Here is a 20,495-nt window from a genome sequence, read left to right as displayed (position 1 = left end):
AGGATTTTTAAATTTAGCAGAGAGGAATTGTGGTCAGAATAAGTAACTGGGACTTGCAGCTTGACAGATATAAACCAGAAAGAGCAGCACATTTCAAGTTTTCAGGGTGCGTGCTTGCTACCCCAATTTATTAAAGATTGCAAAGGATCTTCCACACATGAAATTTTTCACATTGTTGAGACTGGATACTTTTCTCAGCAGCTATATCCTTCCAGAAATCCATGTAGGAAAGTGTCAAAGCCTGTAGCTCTCAGAATATTAGAAAAAAATTACTGCTTGAGCAGTCTCATTCCAGAAATTGCCTTCCTAGAAGGGAATAAGGATGAACAAACATGGGAGGGGAATTTCTCCTTCTCACCTGGACTAGTTTTATTGCTAACCACAAAGGTGATGTGGGTGTTTGTTCTGTGTCCAGATTGTTCATCATCAAGGGGAAATATTCATGAGAGAGCTCCCTGTCACTTGGACAGCCTGTCAAATAGCAAAGGTCATTGTTACTCCTTCCCATGAACTGCTGCAGCTACACTGGGATGACTGGAAGGTCACAAAGGCTTTTTGAGCAAAGGGCAGACTCTCTGACTTCTGAAACTGCCTGTAGCCTGAATTTACTTTCAAAGGGAGGCTGCTGGGCTTTCAGGTTCCCTTTGTAGTCTTGGTAAAACCTTCAATTGACTTATTGTCAGGGGATTGTCAGGAAAAGGGGAAAAACACCCACAAGAGGCAATACTGTTTGATCTCTGTCCTTCCTTGTTGTCCTTGTGAGCCAGAGCCTTGCTTCAGATAGATAGAATTTCTGGTGGGATTTTGTATTTATGTTATAATGTTTCTGTCTCCTGCACCGGACGTGGGTTTGGTTTTACTTTTTTTTTTTCTCCTGGGAATGTATGTTTTTGTTTGAGTGCTCAAGTGTTCCTCAAGTGGGTGAATGAATCATGGAAATTCCGTATTACGGATGGATGGAAAGATAATAAAGCATTTTATGTGGGCTTTCATGGTGAGTTTGCTTTGCAGGTAAAAGGGATTAGTCTTTCTCTAGTAAACAAACAGTGCAGAGGATTGAAAAGCCAGCTGGGCTTGTTTGGAGCTGCTGTAGTTATTCAACACAGGTAATTTTTCCAGGCTGTACGTGGTGTCCTTCTTGAGGAAACACAAGCAGCTTTGTCACTGTGTGTCACCCTGCCCAGAACAGGAGCCAAAATCAGTACCCAGGTACCCTTAGGATAATAATTCCTGGGTTAGAAAACTGGAAACCCCTTTTCTGACTTTCAGATTTTCTGTTCAAGTTATAGTTTAACTTTATGAGGGTGGGTCCTGCCAGGTGTCAGTGTGTGAGTGAATCCCCCAAAATCTTGACCCAAACTCAGGAGGCCTTTTCACTGCAGACACATTCCTAATGCCAAAGTCAAATCTTGGCAAGAATGGGCAATCTCTGAAGCACAGCACACCCTGTGGCTCATATTGGGGGTCCTTGTACTGATATTCCTGATTTCAAGTAGATAACAGCACTTTTCCCAACATTTTTAAATCTGAGCTTGAAAAATGCTGTGTAACAACAGTAAGAGGCAAAACCTTTTCATGCCAAATATCAGGAATGTGGTGTTTGGAGCACAGAGGGGTACTCTGGGCTGCTTGATTTTATCTGCTACTCCTGTTCTCTTTTCCAGCCAGCTGGATCCTTATTTTTCTAAAAAAAGCTTCTAAAAAAAGCTTCATGCCAGGCTTATTGCTCATCTCACCTGACAGTTCTAGGAATGGGGCATTATCTTGGTCAATAGAAATCTTAAGAACAATCACTTAATGGCTTTAAGTCATTATTTTACTTGGCAGAAAACACAAAAAAAGCAGTAGCAGTCAATAGATCTCCTTGGCCAGACTTCAAGCCTGCCCAAACCCAGAAATGAAACTTCACAGAGTGCCCAGGTACCCTCCCACCCTCCATGTGCCCACCATGAGCTCTCTGATTTGTTTTCTGGAATTCTTTCCCCATCTGAAAATGTGTGTTTTGAAGGACATGAGACCTGAGCTATTTATGTCCATTCTGTGGTGCAAAAAAACCTTCCAAAAAGAGACTTTCCAGTCAATCCTTCACTTTTCTTTCTTCACATTGATTATGTCTCTGGATTGCAGCTCTGGGCAATCTTTTCAGGTGTGTTGCACAAGGTCTTTGTCCTCCCTGGTTTTTTAGGTTAGGCTCTCCAGACTTTTACCATTTGCTTTACATTTCAGTCATAAACCTGTCCTTCAAGAGTGCTTCCCAGGAAAGATGCTTTATTCACTGTGTGGTCTGCTTATAGAAAACAAATGTCAAAGGCATAAAAAATGCTGATTTTAGGATTTCATCAAATGTCCTTGGGACTACTGTCTGCAAAAGGCACCAGCCCCAGTCCTATCTGTCAATTACTCTTCCTTAATCCATCAAACACTGTATTAAACATGGGCTTGCAAGGTATTTGAGCTTTATTTTCCCACAGGTAATTGCATTTCTGTCTACCCTTAAAATGCCTTACAAGCATTCCTAGGGTTTAGTGTTGGCTCTGTTCAAATCTAAACTGGAGGAAGAGGGTAGAGCCCAGGGGACTCCTAATACCCAGAGCTTTCTAGATTTAGCTCAAATCTTTTGCACTGCAGCCAGGCAGAGCTGGTGCAGCCCTGCAGCACAGTTGTTTATTTGCTGTGGAGGAAATAGAAGCGCCATTCAGTAGGAATTGGCTCCCCAGCTTTCCCAGCTGCTGGATGACAAGCATCCCTCGTGGTTCAGCTTTTCTGTGGGTACAGGGGGCACCAGTTTGTCCTTCATAGCTCCTCTTTGCCTATGAACAAACACAGCCTGGATTTGAGGCAGCCCTGAGGGGCAGGTGTTGCTCTGAGAGATGCTGAGGACTCCAGGCAGGAAATCCTGGCTTCCCTTTCCATCCTCTGCAGATAAGGATCTCCAAGCTGGACCATCCAACTGTCCCTATTTCCTTATCACCTCTGACTTTGTCGGTCTGGTGGGAAAGGCTGCTCTTCCCAGCCTCGTTGCCAATTCCTCTCTTTCCAGATAGAGCTGGTTAGAACAGGGATATGGCTCGTTTCCCTGAAGTCCTTCAATTTGCAAAGCTCTGCCTGCATCCGTAGGCTTGCTGGAGACCCAGTGAGGCAGGTGTGGGAGGGCAGAGCCCACCACCAGGCACAGGCTGGCTCCTGGGGTGTGCTGGATGGGGACAGCCACCCCAATGGCTGGCAGGCTCACAAACCACATCCCAAACAGCGTGTGGCCATAGAATCATAGAATATCCTGGGTTGGAAAGAACCCACAAGGACTAACCAGTCCAATTTCTGGTCCCTCTGGCACATGAGAACCCCAACAATCCCATCCTGTCCCTGGGAGTGTTGTCCAAACTCTCCTGGAGCTCTGGGGAGGCATTCCCTGGGGAGTCTGGACAGTGCCCACCACCCTCTGGGGGAAGAACCTTTTCCTGATATCCAACTAAACTCCACCTGAAACAGCTTTGTGCCATTTCCTTGGCTCCTGTCAGTGGTCACCAGGGAGCAGAGATCAGAGCTGCCTCTCCACTTCCCTTCCTAAGGAAACTGCAGACCAGGGTGAGGCCTCTTCAGAAAAAACTAAAGGATCTCAGCCTTCCCCAATTTCATGCTGCTCCTTTGGATGCTCTCTAAAAGCTTTATATCCTTCCTCTATTGTCCCTTGTCCTATACTGATTGTCAAACCTTTCAGTGGTTTCAGCATCTGGGTGCTTCGAGGGGCTTTGAAGGGTTTTAAGTCCAGTGGTGATGGCAGCACTGAAGGGCAGTCAGGGAAGCTCAAAATCTGGAGACAACAGCCTGCAAGCAGTGCATATATGAAATTGAAGAGTTTGCACTGTTGTCTGATATCTGAGGGAAGCTGGGAACCCCAAATCCACGTTATTCCTGCTGTTTTCCCCAGATGTTTTGGCTGGCTCAGCAGCCTCAGCCCAGCTGTGCAGGTGCAAACCTCTGGCAGGCAGCTGAGCGTGTTTTATAAAACCTTAAAATGCTTGAAGGCAGTGAGCAGACGTGACTGATTTCCATCCAAGGCACAGTCTTTCCTCCAGACTTTCCCTCCAGGCGTCCAAAAAGCAATTTCAGCCAGCGTTTAATGGGAAGGCTGTGGGATGTCTGAGTGCTCCAGCTCCATGGTGGACCCGCATCCCGTGAGTTACACATTGCTCAATCCTGGTCACAACCCTTTTTTGGAAAGAAGCTGTAATTTAATAAAACCTGTGTTTATGGGGCTGCTGCTTGGAGAGGAGACTTTTACCCTGCAGCTGCATGAAAGGCATCGAATTCAGAAGGAGCAGGGACATCTTCCCTTTGCTTTAGGGCTCTCAGTGCCAACTCCCAAACTGTGACACTGGAATAGGATTTTTTTGGCTTTCTCCTCCATTTGGAAGAAGCCTCCACGGCACAGGCTCTGTGCCCAGAGCCACTTAAGAGTATTCTTATTATTTACAGAATTGCAGAATGGTTTGGGTTGGAAGGAACATTAAAGATCATCTTGTTCCAACCCCCTGCCATGGGCAGGGACACCTTCCACTAGACCAGGCTGCTCAGAGCTTTGTCCAAACTGATCTTGAACATTTCCAGGGATGGGGTGTCCAATATACATTTAGTATGTATATAAATATAAATATATACATATACAAAAATTTTAATTTTTATAAATATATATATATTATATTTATTTTTATGGTATATTACAGTATTATAATATTTAGTGTATATATATAGTACATATAGTATATACATAGTGCATATATGTATTATGTATAAACATGTTAACATTGCATATGCACTATATATTATAGTGTTTATAGAAAAAATATATATTATATATAAATAAATAAATAAATATATATATATATATATATGAGAAGGTCTTTTGCTAGCTTTTAGGGGTCTTCAAGCTGAAAAAAGTTTAAAGCTACGCCTATTTTTGATTTTATATAACTTTATTTTTTTTCCAGTATATCACACTACCCCGTGCAACTGCGTGAACACTGGTATCAGTGAGTGGCAGAAACCAGATGGTGAGAGATAAGAAATTGTGACGGTGTTCGGGTAGGACTTTGGAGGGCTGTGTTTTTCTGGACCACAGCTGGGCTTTAATTGTGAGGTGGACTCCGATGAGATTAATTTCATTGTCTGGACAGGAATAGGAAAAAATTCGTGCAGGAATGAAGCTATTTTCCACACTGAGTCCGCTTTGTAGTTTGGTGAACGCCCCGGAGCGGGGGTATCAAAGCAGCCTTGAAGTACAGCAGCAATCGCAAAAGGTGAAAAAGACCCATCTCGATTAGGAAGAAAATTAGCTTTAACACGATTGCTTCACTAAGCAAGCGCTGATATCTTTAGAGTTTCACGTTCAAGTCGCTCAAGATCAGGAGCGGGTCGGAGGAGGCGGCGCAGGAGGCGGCGCAGGAGGCGGAGAAGGGGAAAGAGGAGGAGGAGGAGGCGGGGGATGCTCGAGGCGGAGCCGGGGCGGGCCGCGGGGGAGGCGGCTGGAAAACAGGCCGGCGCTGGTTCTCGGCCCGCAGTGCCCGCAGTTGCCGCTCAGCCGCGCCGGGAGCCGCTCAGCCGCGGGAGGCAGCGAGGCGAGAGCCGGGCGGGCGCCCCGACCCCGACAGTCCCCTCCGGCACCGCACAGAGAGGTACGCGGCGGGCGAGGGCCCCGGTCCCCTCGGAGCGTCCCCTGGCTGGGTCCCCTCGGCTCCCTCAGCCCGCACCTGCGGCGGGAGGGCCGGTGCCGCCTCGGCGGGGCTGCCCGGCTCCGTCCCCGCACGGAGCGCCCGGGCAGCGGCGGGGAGAGGGCGGGGGGCTTTGTCTGGGGGCACAGAGCCGGGACCCGTCCCACACGCCCTCCTCGCCGAGCCGCTCTAGGGGCTGTTCCCGGTGCCCCGTCCCGCACACCTGCCCCAGGGGCCGTTCCCGGTGCCCCGTCCCGAAGAGCACCCTGAGGGTTCAGCCCGGTGCCCCGTCCCACACATGGGGGAGGTATTGACATCACCCAGAGGGTTCAGCCCTGTGCCCCATCCCAAACACCACCCTCAGTTTTCAGCCCTGTGCCCCGTCCCGCACACGACCCCGGAGGAACCAGCCTGTGCCCTATCCCAGACACCACCCTGAGGGTTCAGCCCGGTGCTCCATCCCAAGCAGTCCCCTGAGGGTTCAGCCCGGTGCCCCGTCCCACACATGACCCCGGAGGAACCAGCCTGTGCCCCCCGTCCCACACACCGCCTTGAGAGGCCGTTCCCTGTGCCCCATCCCACAATTTCACCCCCCCCCCCAAACTACTCCATGGGACGTTCGCTGTGCCCCATCCCACACACCCCAAATCACCCCAGGAATTTGCTGACCCTCATTCCTCCCCTCGACGCCCCAGCCCAGGTGCAGAGCAGGTGCCATCCCTGCCGCTTTTTACGGGGACCGTGCCAGAAGGGATCGCTCTGTCGCTAAGGGCAGAACACGCACGGTTGTGTTGGGATTTTGAGCTGGTTTGGGTGTTTATTTTCTCCCCCTGCCGTGTGTTGATGTCGGTGAATCTCCCGCATGTGACACGAGTCCTCGCGTGCCTCCGCGTTCCCCGCCTCGGCGTTCCCGGCCATGACACCGAGAGCAGAGGTTCGGTGGGGAAGTCACCGTGCTGGGGATGCGAGTGACGAGCGGCGAAGGCTCGCTCCCGGCTTGTTTGTGTTTCTGCTGTTTTCATGTTTACACAAAGCTGTTACAATACCGGGGGCTTGGCGGCTCGCACCGCCGTTTTCAGTCGAATCCATCAATTTATGCGTCTTTGAGATCAGTGTGGTAGATGAGGGATTAGTTACAAATGCCGGGTAGTGAAATGCACAAAGCCAGTTGTCAGTTACCGAAACTCAAAACAAAGCTTTTATTTACATTCTCAACCCCATACACAGAGCTACTCTGCTGCATCCTTGCTCTGCTCATCCCACAAAGTGCTTTCTGTAGATTATAGACACGCTGTCTCAAACCTAGTTCTGGGACCAACTGTAATTGCCTGATATATTAGATGTAAACACGAGCTTCACATAAAAGTGAAACCATATATATCGCCTAACACACGTCCACTCTGTGATCCTGCACAAACAAAGTCGAGCCCTGTCCTTAGCTCACCCTGTTGATCCACTTTTCCCGTAGCCTGTACGAGGCAGTTCTGTTCCCAGAGTTACCAGACAGGTTTCGTGGAGACCAAGAAATCAGCCCAGGAGCATTTCTGTGTGTTGTGCAAGAATGCTGTTATGTTCTCAGTCCTTTACAGATGTTGTTTTATTGACTTAGTGATAACATTTTGCTCTCCTAGCTCCTTTTCCCTTTCCAGATTGTTAGGCCAGCACTTACTAATCTTTTGTGGCTCTGCTGTGGAACAGATGTACCGTGGTTTTTAGGGAGTAGCAAGCTCTGTGGTTTCAGCTGGCTTTGCCTCTAAAAAAAAACCAGCACTGCCTTTCCCTCATGCCACTGTTGTGGAGTGGGTAGCCAGACTAGGGAGCCTGTTTGGATGACTACTGAGCTGGCAAAAAATCCATCAGGCTTGGGTCTGACTCAGTGCTTGGATCCAAATGCCTGTGTGGCTGATCAAACATTTACCTGGACTTCTTTGGGTTTGGAGCAGCATGCATCTGGTATTTTGGCTAAGCTGTGTGTGGAATGGGGTGTAGAGGTCTTTAAATGCTAAAAATGCTGGGTTTTGTGGTCATTTATTCCTCTGCATCCTTTGGCTCTGTGGAACAGCAGCTCTGGAGCTGTTCTTCTTTGTGCCAGGCTGCCCTGAAACGCTGGAGCGTGTGGCTGGAGCACCACAAACACTCTGCACGTGTCCTGGGCTCCTGTGTCCTCAGCCCTGCTGCTGGCACTCGTGGTTGTCCCTCTCTGGTTTGAGCTTTCTCCCTGTTGTGTCACTCCCACCAAAGTGTCACAAATGAGCTGTGGTGTCTCTGAAACTCAGTGCTTTTCTGGGGTGGAGGAATCTCAGTTGACTTGGTGGCACTGCAGGGGTTGAGGTAGAGTTTGGAGAACTCTGTCAAATTGTTGACATTCATTGCAAACAGCAGTCATGATTTCTGGGCTCCCTACAGCATCCAAGAGGTGTGATGGTGCTTTTACTGACCTCCACCTTAGCCAAGTAGTGTAATTTGGGTTTTTCTCACTCATCCATCCTCAAAAGCTGTCGGACCCCTGCCCATCTCTGCCTCAGAAGCTTGGAGGAGTATTCCTGCATCTCATTACCAGCCTCAGGAGTCTGTCTGCCTGCCTCTCAACCCCACTTCCGTCATTTAATGTTTTCTGTTCCTGCCATCTCACTGAAGAATAATCCCTTCTAATCAAATCTGAGGTTCTCCAACTAAATTCCTGCTGGCCCAAGTGAGTGTCTAAGGAAAATTGTGATGCTGTCTTCTGAAGTATGTGGAATTACTTTGTATGATTGGGTTATACAAAAGAGAGAGATATTATTTTCTCTTGGTTTTTTTCAAAAGTATTAAAAATGCAGCCTGCTGTGTTTCACAAATCTCACCGCTGTCTCCTTCTCTCAGTAATTGTAATTAACAGACCAGAAAATGGAAAAATGTAGAAATACCCTTTCCCACTGGCCACAAACATTAGTCCTCTCCAGAAGTTAATGAAGTCAAGTCTATGGAAATTAAGTAACTGATTTTTTTTTAGTTCTGTTGGTGAGCTAAAACATTGTGTTAGAGTGGTAAATAATGAATAAAAGGGCTGTAAAGATCTCCTCTTGGAATTGATGTGGGGTGAAGAATGGATTTGAACTCTTCTTTCTCTGGCGAGTCTAAACCTCTGGCTTTAAGATGTGGCTGGGGGATCTGTCCTGCTCTGCTTGCATGCAAAAACTGATCTAAGCACAGCAGTAAAGTGAGAGAGAGATGGTAACCCACCATGAGAATAGGGAATAAAAGCATAACCATAAAAAACCCCAAAAGCAACCAGTTCATCAAATTATGGAATTCTGAGACACAAATAGTTTTACAAGTGACAGTTCAAAGCCACCTTTATTGTGTTTCCAGACTGTGTTACAGTCATCTTTGTTGTCTTCCTGTTGAAGGAACATGAACATTTTCAGCTACCTTGATTTTGTGTCCCATTTTCATTGGCTCTGTTGCTGCATTGCCTTTGCTGTGTCTGGGCATTCCTTGCTCAGTGTTGAGGGCACATGGGTGTGTGCACTGTAATAAATCTTGAGTTTATAGAACTCACTGTGGAAATTGATTGAAAAGCTTTCCTATTTTTTTCCCTTTCTATAATCTAAAATTTCAGTGGTGTCTTCTTGTGTTAACGAAAGATTCCAGAAATACCGTGGGTGGGAATATGAACCACTTGGAAAATAAATCTTTGTGGTGTCTCCAGTTACCACCATGAGTGTGGTGGCACCTGAGGAGGTGTGGTGGAGGTGGTGTGTGGAGAGTGGCTTTGGAGGAAGCTCAGTTTGAGGTCCTGTTTTTGTGTTTCCATGAGAAGCAATGCCCTTGAGGGGCCCTGGGATAGGGTTGCAGGCTGGAGGAACAGTGCAGGGCTGCAGAGCTGTCCACATGAAGAGAAAGCTCTGGGGATGCCTTTGACCACCTTCCAATGCCTAAAGAGCTGGAGAGGGATTCTGGATAAGAGCCTGGAATGACAGGACAAGAGGGAATGGCTTCCCACTGACGGAGGGGACTTTTAGATTAGATAGTAGGAAGGAATTCTTTAATCAGACAGTGATGAAGCCCTGGCACAGAAGCTGTAGTTGCCCCATCCCTGAAAGTGTCCAAGGCCAGGTTGGACAGGGCTTGGAGCAACCTGGGCTAGTGGAAGGTGTTCCTGCCCATGGCATGGGGTGGGACTGGATGATTTTTGATTTCTCTTCCAACCCAGACCATTCTGTGATTGATTCAGCAGCCCTGAGCCGTGGATAACACAGCACACAGGGTTTTATAACAATGTATTTCTGTCTGAACCCGGCAGCAGCGTGACAAGGACGTTTGCTCTGGGAGATGTGCTCCATATTCCAGTGACCTTTTCCTCTGGAAATCTTTAAATGCAGTGAATGTGGTGGTGTTTGGTGACTTTTAATCATGCCCTTGGTTTTAAGTGCAGTTTTGGTGTTATTTTTCATGGTGACTTGAAGTTTTTATTTTGTGACATGTTGGGGCCAGGGCTGTGAGGTTGCAAGGATGGGATGGAAGGGAAATTGTAAGGATGCAGCAGGAATGGTTTGGCTCTGAGAGAGGCCTGGGTTGCTCTGGAGGTGATGAGCTCAGCAGCAGGAATGTAATGCAAGAGGGGTGAAAAAGCCCCTCCCTGCTTTTCCTGCTGGAGTTTGATCCCTGAGCTATTCTCGGGTAGTTCTCTGCTACCAGGCCCTGCTTTAAAGTCTCAGTTAAACAAGGCACTTATTGTTGGTGCTCTCTCATTCTAAGTGGTGGTGGCTGGCAGCTTGCTGGGTCTGAGGGAGGCAGATTTTGCAGCCCCAGAGCAGTGGTTTACACAGGGCTGTTGTTGGATATTCCCTCTTTGGGGCAGTTTTCCACATGGTGCTGTGAGACCACGTTTCCCTCACTTCCTGGAGTAGAAGGATGGAGGGTGCACTGGGGGCCACAGAACAGATCAGTGCCAGAAAAGGAATGAGGAAATCTCAGCTGTGGAGGGCCCTAAAAAGCTGAACTGACGTAAACCCAGGCAATTTCAGCTTGTAGGGAATTTTTTGTTTGGTAACTTTCATTTCTTTTATCCAATAGGTCTTTCAAGGGCTGCAAAGCCTTAATAATGGCTTGAAAAGTTCATTTAATTCCACTTTTAGTGTGTGCATCTGTACTTGCTGAGTTCAAAGGCAGGAACTACCTTTTAAAAAATAAAGAAAATATTTGTTTTCCTGGCTGATGATGTAGAAAACTAAATGGATGTAGATAACTGTTGAAGAATAGATACTTAGTTATTCATTTCTTCACCATTCATTATTCTTGATAATGCCAGATTTTCCCAAGTGTGTTCTCTAGATTGAGCTGAGTGGCTCAATCTAGAGAAATAATGTAGGTTGCTGGCATGCTAGGAATGACTGAAACATTGGACAGGATATGGTGATGTGGGCACATTTTGAGAAGGAGGAAGAAAAAGCATGTTGGCTTTGGATCATTTGTGTTGTGAAGTACTTACTGAAGCTCCCTTGGAGCTGATGTAGGCAGAAAATGCTTTGTGCTAGGTGAGGCAGATAGTCCCAGCCTATCCCTAAACTGGGAATTGCATAGGAAAGGAGGAGTTTCTTTTCTTTATAAGTGTTGGTTCAGTTAAATCAATTTTTCAGGGCAGGTGAGGAATGGATTTTCTCCCAAAGAGGTTGCACAGGTGCAGTGTTCAAGCATGCTCACCTGTTTCTATTGAATGAGTATTTAGTCTGAAACTGAATTAAAAATTCTCCTGTCCCATGGGATGCATGTTCCAGGATATAGATGTAACCTCCTGCTTTGATCTCCAGTCTTCTTCTAACAGGATTTTCTCTTTTGAAATCAGTCACCATTGTGATCCCAGCGGACTCTGCCAGGAAGATGTGCCTGGTAATCCTTTGGTTGAACTCCTGAAGCTCCCAGAGCCTTTGGGAAAGCCTGGCAGGCTGGCACCAGGGTTGTTTTGCAAGAGCCTGGCTTTAGGAGTGGAGCTGCCCTGAGATGTTTTCTCTGAGCTGTCCTGTCTCCCACTGCTTGTTTCCTCTCTTGCATAACTATTTTCCAGCTGACAGCACAGGCTGACGGGTCACTTACACAGATCTAAGATTCTACTTCTAGGAAAAGGAATCATCCTATTCCTGTGCATGTTCTATTTGACTGTGGGTGTGAGATCTTGGTCAGGGAGCCCACACACCCTGGCAGAAGATTGTTATTTTATGGGGTTATTTTTTAGTTGGATCCAATCCCTGGCCTGTCCCGTGACTGATGCTGTCAGCACTACACATACAGTCAGGACTGTCCTTTAAGGACAGTGCAAACTGGGATCTAGCTTTCTGGGATTGCATAACTGTGCCCTCAGATGTGCCAGGGTGTACTGACAAACACACACACGTGTGTGGTTCTAGCTGGGATGTGCTCATAAAAACTCTCAAATATATGAATATTTCTCTTTGGGACCACTTCTGTCACCTTCCTCCCTTGATGTTCCATAGACAAAGTTTGTAAGTTTGGATTTTCAAGAATGAGCCAAGAGGATTGTGGGGGAGCACACAAGGAAGCAAAAATTGTTAAAACTGCTTTGATAGGTCGAGCTTTAACTCTGAGACAAAGATTGGTACTTCAGTTTTTACTCTGCTGCTTGCATGCTCTGACCCCGTGGGATGCTTCGTGCCATTCATTAATGCTTGCAGGAGCATAAAGTCCTCCCAGCAGACTAAATTAAATGTCCTTTTTAGTCGTGGGCAGCTCACACCATTGTCACAGTATCACAGTGGCATCTGGTGTCTCTGTTTGGCCTTTGAGACAAAGGGCTGAGTGTGGCCCTGGGCTTTGGAGTGAAGCACCAGGTCATTAATCTTTTTGTTCCCTGATTCCCTTGGGGTGGGATCCAGGGCTCTGGTGGGCAGGGATCCAGTCCTAAAGATCTTACACATGAAAATGTTCCAGGGAGGAACAGAAGAAGAGTCTAAAGAGAAGAAAGAGAGAACTGCTCAGACTGCAGGGTGAGATGGGAAGGGACAAATGGGAGGGACAGTGGGGATGGGATCTTGTTGATGACTGTCCCCGTGCTGTGGGATGTGAGAGGGACTGTGTTGTTGGGAGGGCTGTGCTGGGGAGCCCCTCTTCCTGTGCCTGTTCTGTCAGTCCAGCTCTTTGTGTTCTCCCTGTATGGCTCCTCCGGGAATGGAGGGAGAAGGCACCATGTGGGAACAGGCAGCATCTGCACATGGGCTCTTACAGTGTGTCTCCAATATATGATGGAAATAGTAGGAGGAGTTGTGTGATTTGGGGCTGCTGCTGACGTGTTCTCTTGTGACATTTCTGTTACAAGCAAAGAGCTGCAGGGCAGGAAGGGACCTTAAGTTGTCTAATCTGACCTCCTGCCCCAAGGCTGGGTCAGATCTATCCAAACTTTCCCAGCAGATGTTTGTCCAAAGCAATTGTTAAAAGCCTCCAGTGATGGATTTTCCTCATCGTCCCTGGGTGATCCTAGACAGCCCGTCATTGTTCTTGCCATTACCAAGACTTTCCTGGTTTCTGACTTTGATTTCTGTGCAGCAGTTGAGAATTGCTGCCCTCTTGCCCTTTTGTTACTGTACAGAGCGAGCTGTTCAGTCCTTGGAGCTGCCTTTGGGAATCTCTGGGCTGTGTCTCCCTTGAGCTGCAGTGTCAAAGCTTCCCTGGAGAGCTGTGTCTGATACCTGCATGTACTGAGCCAGCAAACACCATTGTGTCACTCTCAAGTAGACTTTTGGGGTGTGATTAATGCATTTTAGTTTTGGACAAAGCACTGGTGAAGTGTTTTGTCATGAAGGTTTTTTATGGCTTTGTCTTTTTGCCAACTATAAGAACAGAGCACTTGCTTTTCTTGCTTTTCCACAGGGATGTGTTCTGGATCTCTGACTGTTCCAGAATAATTCCTGGCTGTTCTAAGGTGAAGGAAGTCCTTGCCAGCTGCCCTGACCAAGGCTTTCCCCATGATTAACTCGATTACAGCTCAGCCATTGTGCTTTCCTGCTCTGACCTGCCAGCTGCAGCTCAGGAGCGACCTTCCCTTCTCCCTCCTTGCCGTGATTGCACTCTGTGCATCTGATTTTGTACCTGCTGTCCCTTTGTTCCCCTGAAGGACTCAGCTATTCATGCATTTCTAAAGCTGGTAAAAAGTGGATGGGAAGATTATTCTGAGAGGTAGCACTCAAATATAAAACATGACAGAAAACAGATCAGCCAGCACTAGAAGCATTGTTTGCTAAGGTAAACTCCTTCACTTTATTTTTTTGGGGGGTAAAACCCCCAAAAGCTGCCAGTGTGTATTGTTCCAGGAATTTTCTCTGGATCTATTAACACCTCTATCATACCTTTCAGTGGGAGAGAGTAGGATGTGTGTGTGAGAGGTTTGTCTGCACACAGAAGGCCTTTGTCCTGAGACAACTGAAGAAGCTCTCACCAAAATGAAGGCTGGTCTGGACAGGTCTGAAACATCTTTTGGCATCGACTTGTGTTTATTGCTGTGGGAAGAGCAGGTAGGGAGGAGCAGTCTGGCTTTTTGGGTTTTTTTTTTGTTTTTTTTTTTGAGCTATCTGTGTGTATCTTTGAATTCCTCAGTGTTCTTGCAGAGTTTTTGTATGATAACTTGTGTAATAACTTTGTATGATAACTTGTGAGTCCCCAGTTTCTCTTGTTCTCTTTCCAATTTCAGTGAAAACTCTGGTGTTTCATTCCTTACCTTTTTTCCTCTGTCAGTTGCAGACACTGGGATCTTTAGTCATGTGGAAAGCATTTTATTGACAGCTTTAGAGTTGGAAGTACTTGCTAGCACTGAAGAGGTGTAAAGTGATGTAGACTCTTGGGCAAGATCCCTTTTCCAGTGTTCCTTGATAAAGATTTCTTAGAGCTGAAGAGTAAGTGAAGTGGCACAGGGGATTTGAAGCTCTCTCATCTGACCTCCTGCTCCAGACAGGGCCAGGATCAAAGGTAGGTTTCCTGTGAACTTTTTTTAGTCAAGAGTGGCAGGTTGATGTTTTGTGCCCTCATGGTGAGGAATCTTTTCCTCCTGTCTGATCAGTATTTCCCTTCCTGTCAATAATTCCCATTGCTCCTTGTCCTTTGGTTTCTGCCATCCACTCTGGCTCCATCTGCTCAGTAAACCTCAGTTAAGTAAAGACAGTAACTGGATCCCCCACTAAACACCATTTCTTCTCCAAGTTCAACAACCCTGTTCCTTCATTCCTTTCTCACATCAGGTGTTCCAGTCTGTGGGCTGCTGCCTTTCCAGCTCAGTGATGCAAGAAAATTTGAACCACAGAGTCATGGAATCACAGAATGGTTTGGGTTGGAAGGGACCATAAAGATCATCCAGTCCCACCCATTGCCATCCAGTCCCACAACTTCCATTATACCAGGTGGCTCCAAGCCCTGTCCAGCCTGGCCTTGGACACTTCCAGGGATCCAGGGGCAGCCACAGCTGCTCTGGACACTCTCTGCCAGGGCCTCCCCACCCTCACAGGGAAGAATTTCTACCCCATATCCCATTTATCCCTATCTGTCAGGTTAAAGCTGTGTGTTTCACCCATATAGTTGGTATCTCCCTGTTTTTCTATGTTGATAAGCCCTGGACTCTTGTTCTTTCCACCACATTGATGGCTGTTATCTTGTTTTATAACAGAGATTAAAGCCAGAGGGTTCAAGTCAAGGGAACCAAACTCTGAGTTTTCCTGCTGTATTTGGAAGGAGAGGTCTCCCCTCAGGCTGTGTCCTGCTTGCTTGGCTGCACTAGTCTGTTCTTAGGAACATCTCTGGTTTAAATGGATCCAGCTAAATCTCACACCTGGTGTTTTTTAATTTTGTTGTTCTCCTCAAGGTTCTCTCAGGTCTGCTGTTCCCAAAAGCATCAGTGAGTGAGCAGCTCAGGGCAGGACTTTGCAAGGCATAGCTGAGTGCTTTCCATGCCTCATCCCTTGTGCTTTGCCTTCATGCACCTGTGGAACATTGTTGAGTGTCACCATTTTGCTTTGACCCTCTTAGAGCCTTTTCTTAAGTCTTTCTGAATAGAGTTGCTCCCTGTTTTTGTATTTGTAGGGGCTTCTCTTTCTTAATTACCTGATGTTGATATTGGATCAGTGCATGAAGGTAATTTAGAAATTGAAATCTATACACCTTGGTGCTTGCAAATCCTCCCAGCTGAATCATCTCTTGGGTTTATGGCCGTACATTCCAGTCTGTCATCCCAACTGGTAATGAAAATATTACACAGCTCTTATGCCTGGCTGGACCCACTTTCCAGTGCCCTCCCAATTAGATAACAAACCCTTGATAATTGTGCTCTGAGAAAGATGTTGTCATGCTGCCATTTTGTGCTGATTACATCTAATTAATGTTTTCTTAGGTGCATCTTATGGGAATGTCATGTGGAACAGCATCAGAGCTAATATAGATTGCATTTCTGTATCTCCTTATCAGTCCTGTACATTTTTTCCTGGTGATGCACAGATCCTTTATTGCTCCCTAGATTTCTGATGCTAGAAGGAACCACAGAGGTGATGAGACCTGCCCCTGTCCACGCTGACAATTCAACTGAACAAGTCACACCAGATTGATCAGGAGTTCTGTAACGGGACAGTTGTGCCATGACAGCTCCAGGAGATCAAGAGGAAACAAATGTGATGTGTTTATGGATCCCAAACAAAATTAAACAATTACCTGAACCCAGCCTTCGGAGCAGCCTTTGAACGAATCCCAAGCCTTTTTCTGCAAGGGCTGGGAACATAAAGAACGTGTCTAATCTGTGCTGCTATCAGGCAGCAGCTATCAGTGCCTACGTGCTGTTACTCAGATCTCGTTAGCTTCCTAATTGGATAATAGGCAGGACACTTCACAACTGCATAAGTATATTAAGCTTAATCTGCTCTGGAGCAGGGAGGGGAAGATGGGCTCGGTGACAAATGGACACAAGAAGGTGCACAGAGGGGCAGAGGTGTAAATATGGGGCCGTGTCCCCATCACTTCAGTCCCAGTAACTTTCTGAGGCAGAGCTCTGTGTGTCTGCAGCATTGACATCAGTGCTGGAGTCCCAGAGCAGTGTTACAGCACTTTCAGACTTCACCCATGTTGGCCAGGCAACTTCACCTCCAATAGCACAGTTTTGCTAGTAGTTGAATCCCTTTCTAATTTCTTTTTAATAAAATGTGTGGTATAACTTAATTCTTGTTTTTAAATCAAATATGATAGGACAAAGAGAAGCATCCTGTGTGTTTGTGAGATACTGGACGTTGCAGCACATTCCTGGTACTAAAGCTTGTTTCCAGCACATGCAGATACACAGTGGACAGGATCAGAAAGCTTCCACAGTTCTGTACATGGAGAGGAGAAGCTGTTTGAATATTAAATCCTCTTCCCTTTCTTTCCTGAAAAAATACAGTCACTGCAGTTACCCAGTTTTAAACTCTTGGAGTGGGTTGCCTCTTTCCAAAGGTGCAATGAAACCTATGTCAGATTCTTGTAGATGTGGGTATGAGCTCATTTCATGAGTTGTCACCACCTGTTCTATTCTCAGGAGAAGGGATCTGCAAGGGACATTTCTGGGTGCAAAAATGCATCTGCCAAGGGGATCTTTAGCTCAAGGTAATGGGAAAGTGACTGTGTGAACTGTGTCCTCTCCATTTTTTTTTCTGGATTCCCTTAGGACTGGTAGAGTGTTTTCACAGAAACTCCAAATTGAACCCAAATTTTGGCCCTATATTCTATGTGAGATGCCTACAGCTTTTCATTCATTTCTTGCTTAACCTCATAGGAAAAGTATCTTCACCTTGTGCTGTCCAGCATCTGCCTGTAGCCAGGCAGGACAGACACGAGCCAACCTCTTAATCTGTAAGTGTCTTAAGCAAATGTAAACTCCATTAAGTGTGTTTATCACTGAGCAGCTCATCCCCCAGCTGTGCAGAGCACCTCGTGGTTGGTTTGAATGGGATGTACACAGAGGATTCTCTGCTGCTCTGTCCTGACATCTGTGTTTGTGACCAGAAGGGTGAAGAGTGAGGCACTTGTGGGGTGCTTGGTACTAAGGGTTAAGTGTGAGGACACTGTTCCACTGCACTGTGAATTTAAAGCCTGCTGATTTTCCCATGGAAGATGTTATTTAAAAACAGAACTCTAAATTGCTTTTATTTTGGATGAAGGGAAGGCACCGTGGGGTATTTGGTCTGTGTTGGTGTAGACAAACTCCCAGATGGAGGAACTAAAGAATAGTCATTGAATACAGAAGATTTTCTATGGTTGTCCACACCTGATCTAGTGCCTGCACTAAAAGCATGATCAGCAGGGAAAACCAGTATTTTTTTCCAAAGGGTAGCTCACATCTCAGCAGCCAAATTCCTGGAAGAGGCTCTGGAGAGAGCTTGTGTCCTTGTTTTGCTTACGTAGCCCCTCTGAGGCACTGCTGGGGGGTGGCTGCAGGTAACTCTTCCCTTCTGCTGCAATTGGAGGCATCCAGGAGAAATGAAGGAGAGTGGGCTGCTACAGATGGTCTCCCCAAAGTGTTGGATGTGTTGATAGCATGTTTTCTGTAGCTATACACACCAATATTGCCTTTATCTCCCATCCAAATCTGCTGGGTATTGATGTGGACTCAATCTGTCATCAACTTCGAGTCGGGCTTGACTTCAACCTGTACTTATTAAAGAGTGAAGAAGGCTCTGTCATATGCAGTTGATAAGGGAATTTAGAAATAAAAGTGCATTTTAAACTGTCAGTAGCATTTTTTCCCTCTCTTTATCTGAAAAAAAAATAATGGCATGGGTTGTTTTCTTCCTCCTGCATGGGCAATTTCTAGACATGCCCAGCACTCGCAGGATTGTTTTTCAAACCCAAGATAACCCTTAGGGTGGTCTTGTCTGGCCCCTGCCTGCTGAAGATCAAACCACACCCAGACAGGCAGGAATCAAAAGCAGAACACCTGCTTGGTTGGTCTCTAGTGTGCTCTTTGCAGAAAGTTTTAAAAATGTGTTTTATCAGGACAGTGAGGAGGTGAGATTTGTGACACCGTGGATTCATCTCACCCTTGTGGCTGAGCATGGATGAGCTGTCCTTGTAGAGGGAGCCACAGGAGGATTGTGTCACTCTCGGTCTTCATTAGAGTAGTTAAGCACTATTTTAAGTTTCCTGAGCTTAAGTCACAGAAGATCTGATGTCTGGAGTCAAGGCCTGGCCTGTGACAGGCAGCTCCTTTGGAAAGCTGTGCAAAGATGCTCGTGTCTCTCCAAAGCAGTGCCCTGTATTTCAGAAAGGAACATTGTGAGCAAGGAGAACGAGTTTCAGATCACATGTTCCCCTGCAAAACTGTCCTTTCGATAGGAAGACTTGTTGGAGAATGTTAATTGAGTCCCTTTTTAAATGAAGGAGGCTTTGCTTCCTTCCCAAGTTTTCAAAACAAATTTTCCAAATACAGTGCCTATGTTTCATTCAAGTGTAAATCCTTTCTCTTTAACCTGGAAGTTATCCCAGAAAAAAGCCTATCCATTCACTGCAGGACAGACCTTTGTGGTTGTAGAGGAAAAAAAAGGAGTGGATCAAATTGTCCAAACAGGAAGGGTATTAAGAAAAGCCTTTGCTCAGTGAGTGGAGCTCTCATTTTAGTTTAAATGGTGTCCTACAAATTCCACTTTACATCTCCATTGCTTTTGAAGCATTACACAATGATTGAGGTGTCTGCTAAATTTAGAAATGACAATTTTTTTCCTGCCAACACGCCAGCCTAGCTGGAGGGATTTCAGCATGCAGTTATGGGATGGATGCAAGTGGTGATTTGAAATTTACTGGCTTGTTATCTCATCTGACTTGCACATAGCTCTGTCCTGGTGGGGATTTAATACCTCACACTGATGCCTTTTCATTCAGAGGGCATTAGTGGAAGTGCTTTTCTGGCACAGCCAGGTGCTTGTGCTGTTTTACATTCGGTGGAGCTGAGGTACTGAAAGGATTCAGCGTGGTGTGCTGAATAAAATGAGCTCCCACCTAAACACGTTGGAATTGTGCTTTATTTTGAGCAAGTTATAGGAAGGATTGTCACTCTTTTACTGCTGTCACATGGGAAGGCTGTGGAAGCAGAGATAAATCACAAGTGTCCCAATTCACAGTTTATACTGTTTACCATATGACAGATCTTCTGTGAAAAATGTCTTAGATCTAAAACACATCTTTTTTTTCTTTCCTCAGCCTGTGGTAGTTAATTACTCTCTTTCTGAGAAACATATCATCTCAGTTCTGTGAAGCTGTTTGAGGCACAATTTATGCAGAGGATCAATACTAAAGTAAACTTCCCTTTGTTTTGGTAAAATGTCTTGATTGTCACAGAAAAGAAACATTTGGAGTGCAGGTGTGTGGGGAGAAATGAAAGGCACCTTGCAGCAGTGGTAATCCATCACTGGAGAGCATCCCACAGCACTCCAGGCTCCACTTTACCTGCAAGGCACTTAAAACCTCAAAGCACAAGAAGTCGACTGGAGGAGGTTTTCTGTTGGAATCTCCAGACAAAATTTCATCCTCGGGCTTTGTTTTGAAGTTTGCAACAAGATGGGAGCAAAGGTGAAGGTGTCATTGTTGTGTTTTCATCTCTTTCCTCACCCACCCTTCTGTTTCTTGTCTTTGGTGTTGTTTGACCTTTAAAGATCCCTTGCAGCCCCAATTATTCTGTGATTCCATGATTCATGAGCTGTTTCTGCTCTCTGCTCCATTCTGCACTCAGGAGGAAAATCACTCAGCGGGGAGAATTGTTCCTGTCGCTTTACAGCAGGGATGTGGTTCTGTATAAAA

At 46.2% G+C, this 20,495-nt stretch overlaps 1 protein-coding gene across 7 annotated transcripts in view; it reads left to right on the top strand.

The window, feature by feature from the left end:
- Positions 1 to 5,104: 5,104 nt before the first annotated feature.
- Positions 5,105 to 20,495, top strand: part of SMOX (spermine oxidase) — a 51,703-nt gene continuing 36,312 nt past the window's right edge. Inside the window, exons 1-5 of one of the 7 annotated variants that reach the window (XM_059469957.1) lie at positions 5,531 to 5,672; positions 12,636 to 12,691; positions 13,816 to 13,943; positions 14,055 to 14,212; positions 14,433 to 14,663. The gene's annotated coding sequence lies outside the window, so the exon portion shown is untranslated. Of the gene's footprint in view, positions 5,298 to 5,496; positions 5,673 to 8,229; positions 8,401 to 12,635; positions 12,692 to 13,571; positions 13,944 to 14,054; positions 14,213 to 14,432; positions 14,664 to 20,495 lie in introns of those variants that run through there. The other 6 variants (XM_059469960.1, XM_059469956.1, XM_059469959.1 and 3 more) reach the window with 6 other exon arrangements.

Source organism: Ammospiza nelsoni, chromosome 4 (genome assembly GCF_027579445.1).
Source record: "Ammospiza nelsoni isolate bAmmNel1 chromosome 4, bAmmNel1.pri, whole genome shotgun sequence".
Lineage (NCBI taxonomy): Eukaryota > Metazoa > Chordata > Aves > Passeriformes > Passerellidae > Ammospiza > Ammospiza nelsoni.
Note: the sequence above shows the minus strand (reverse complement) of the source record. Positions and strands in the feature narration are given on the sequence as shown.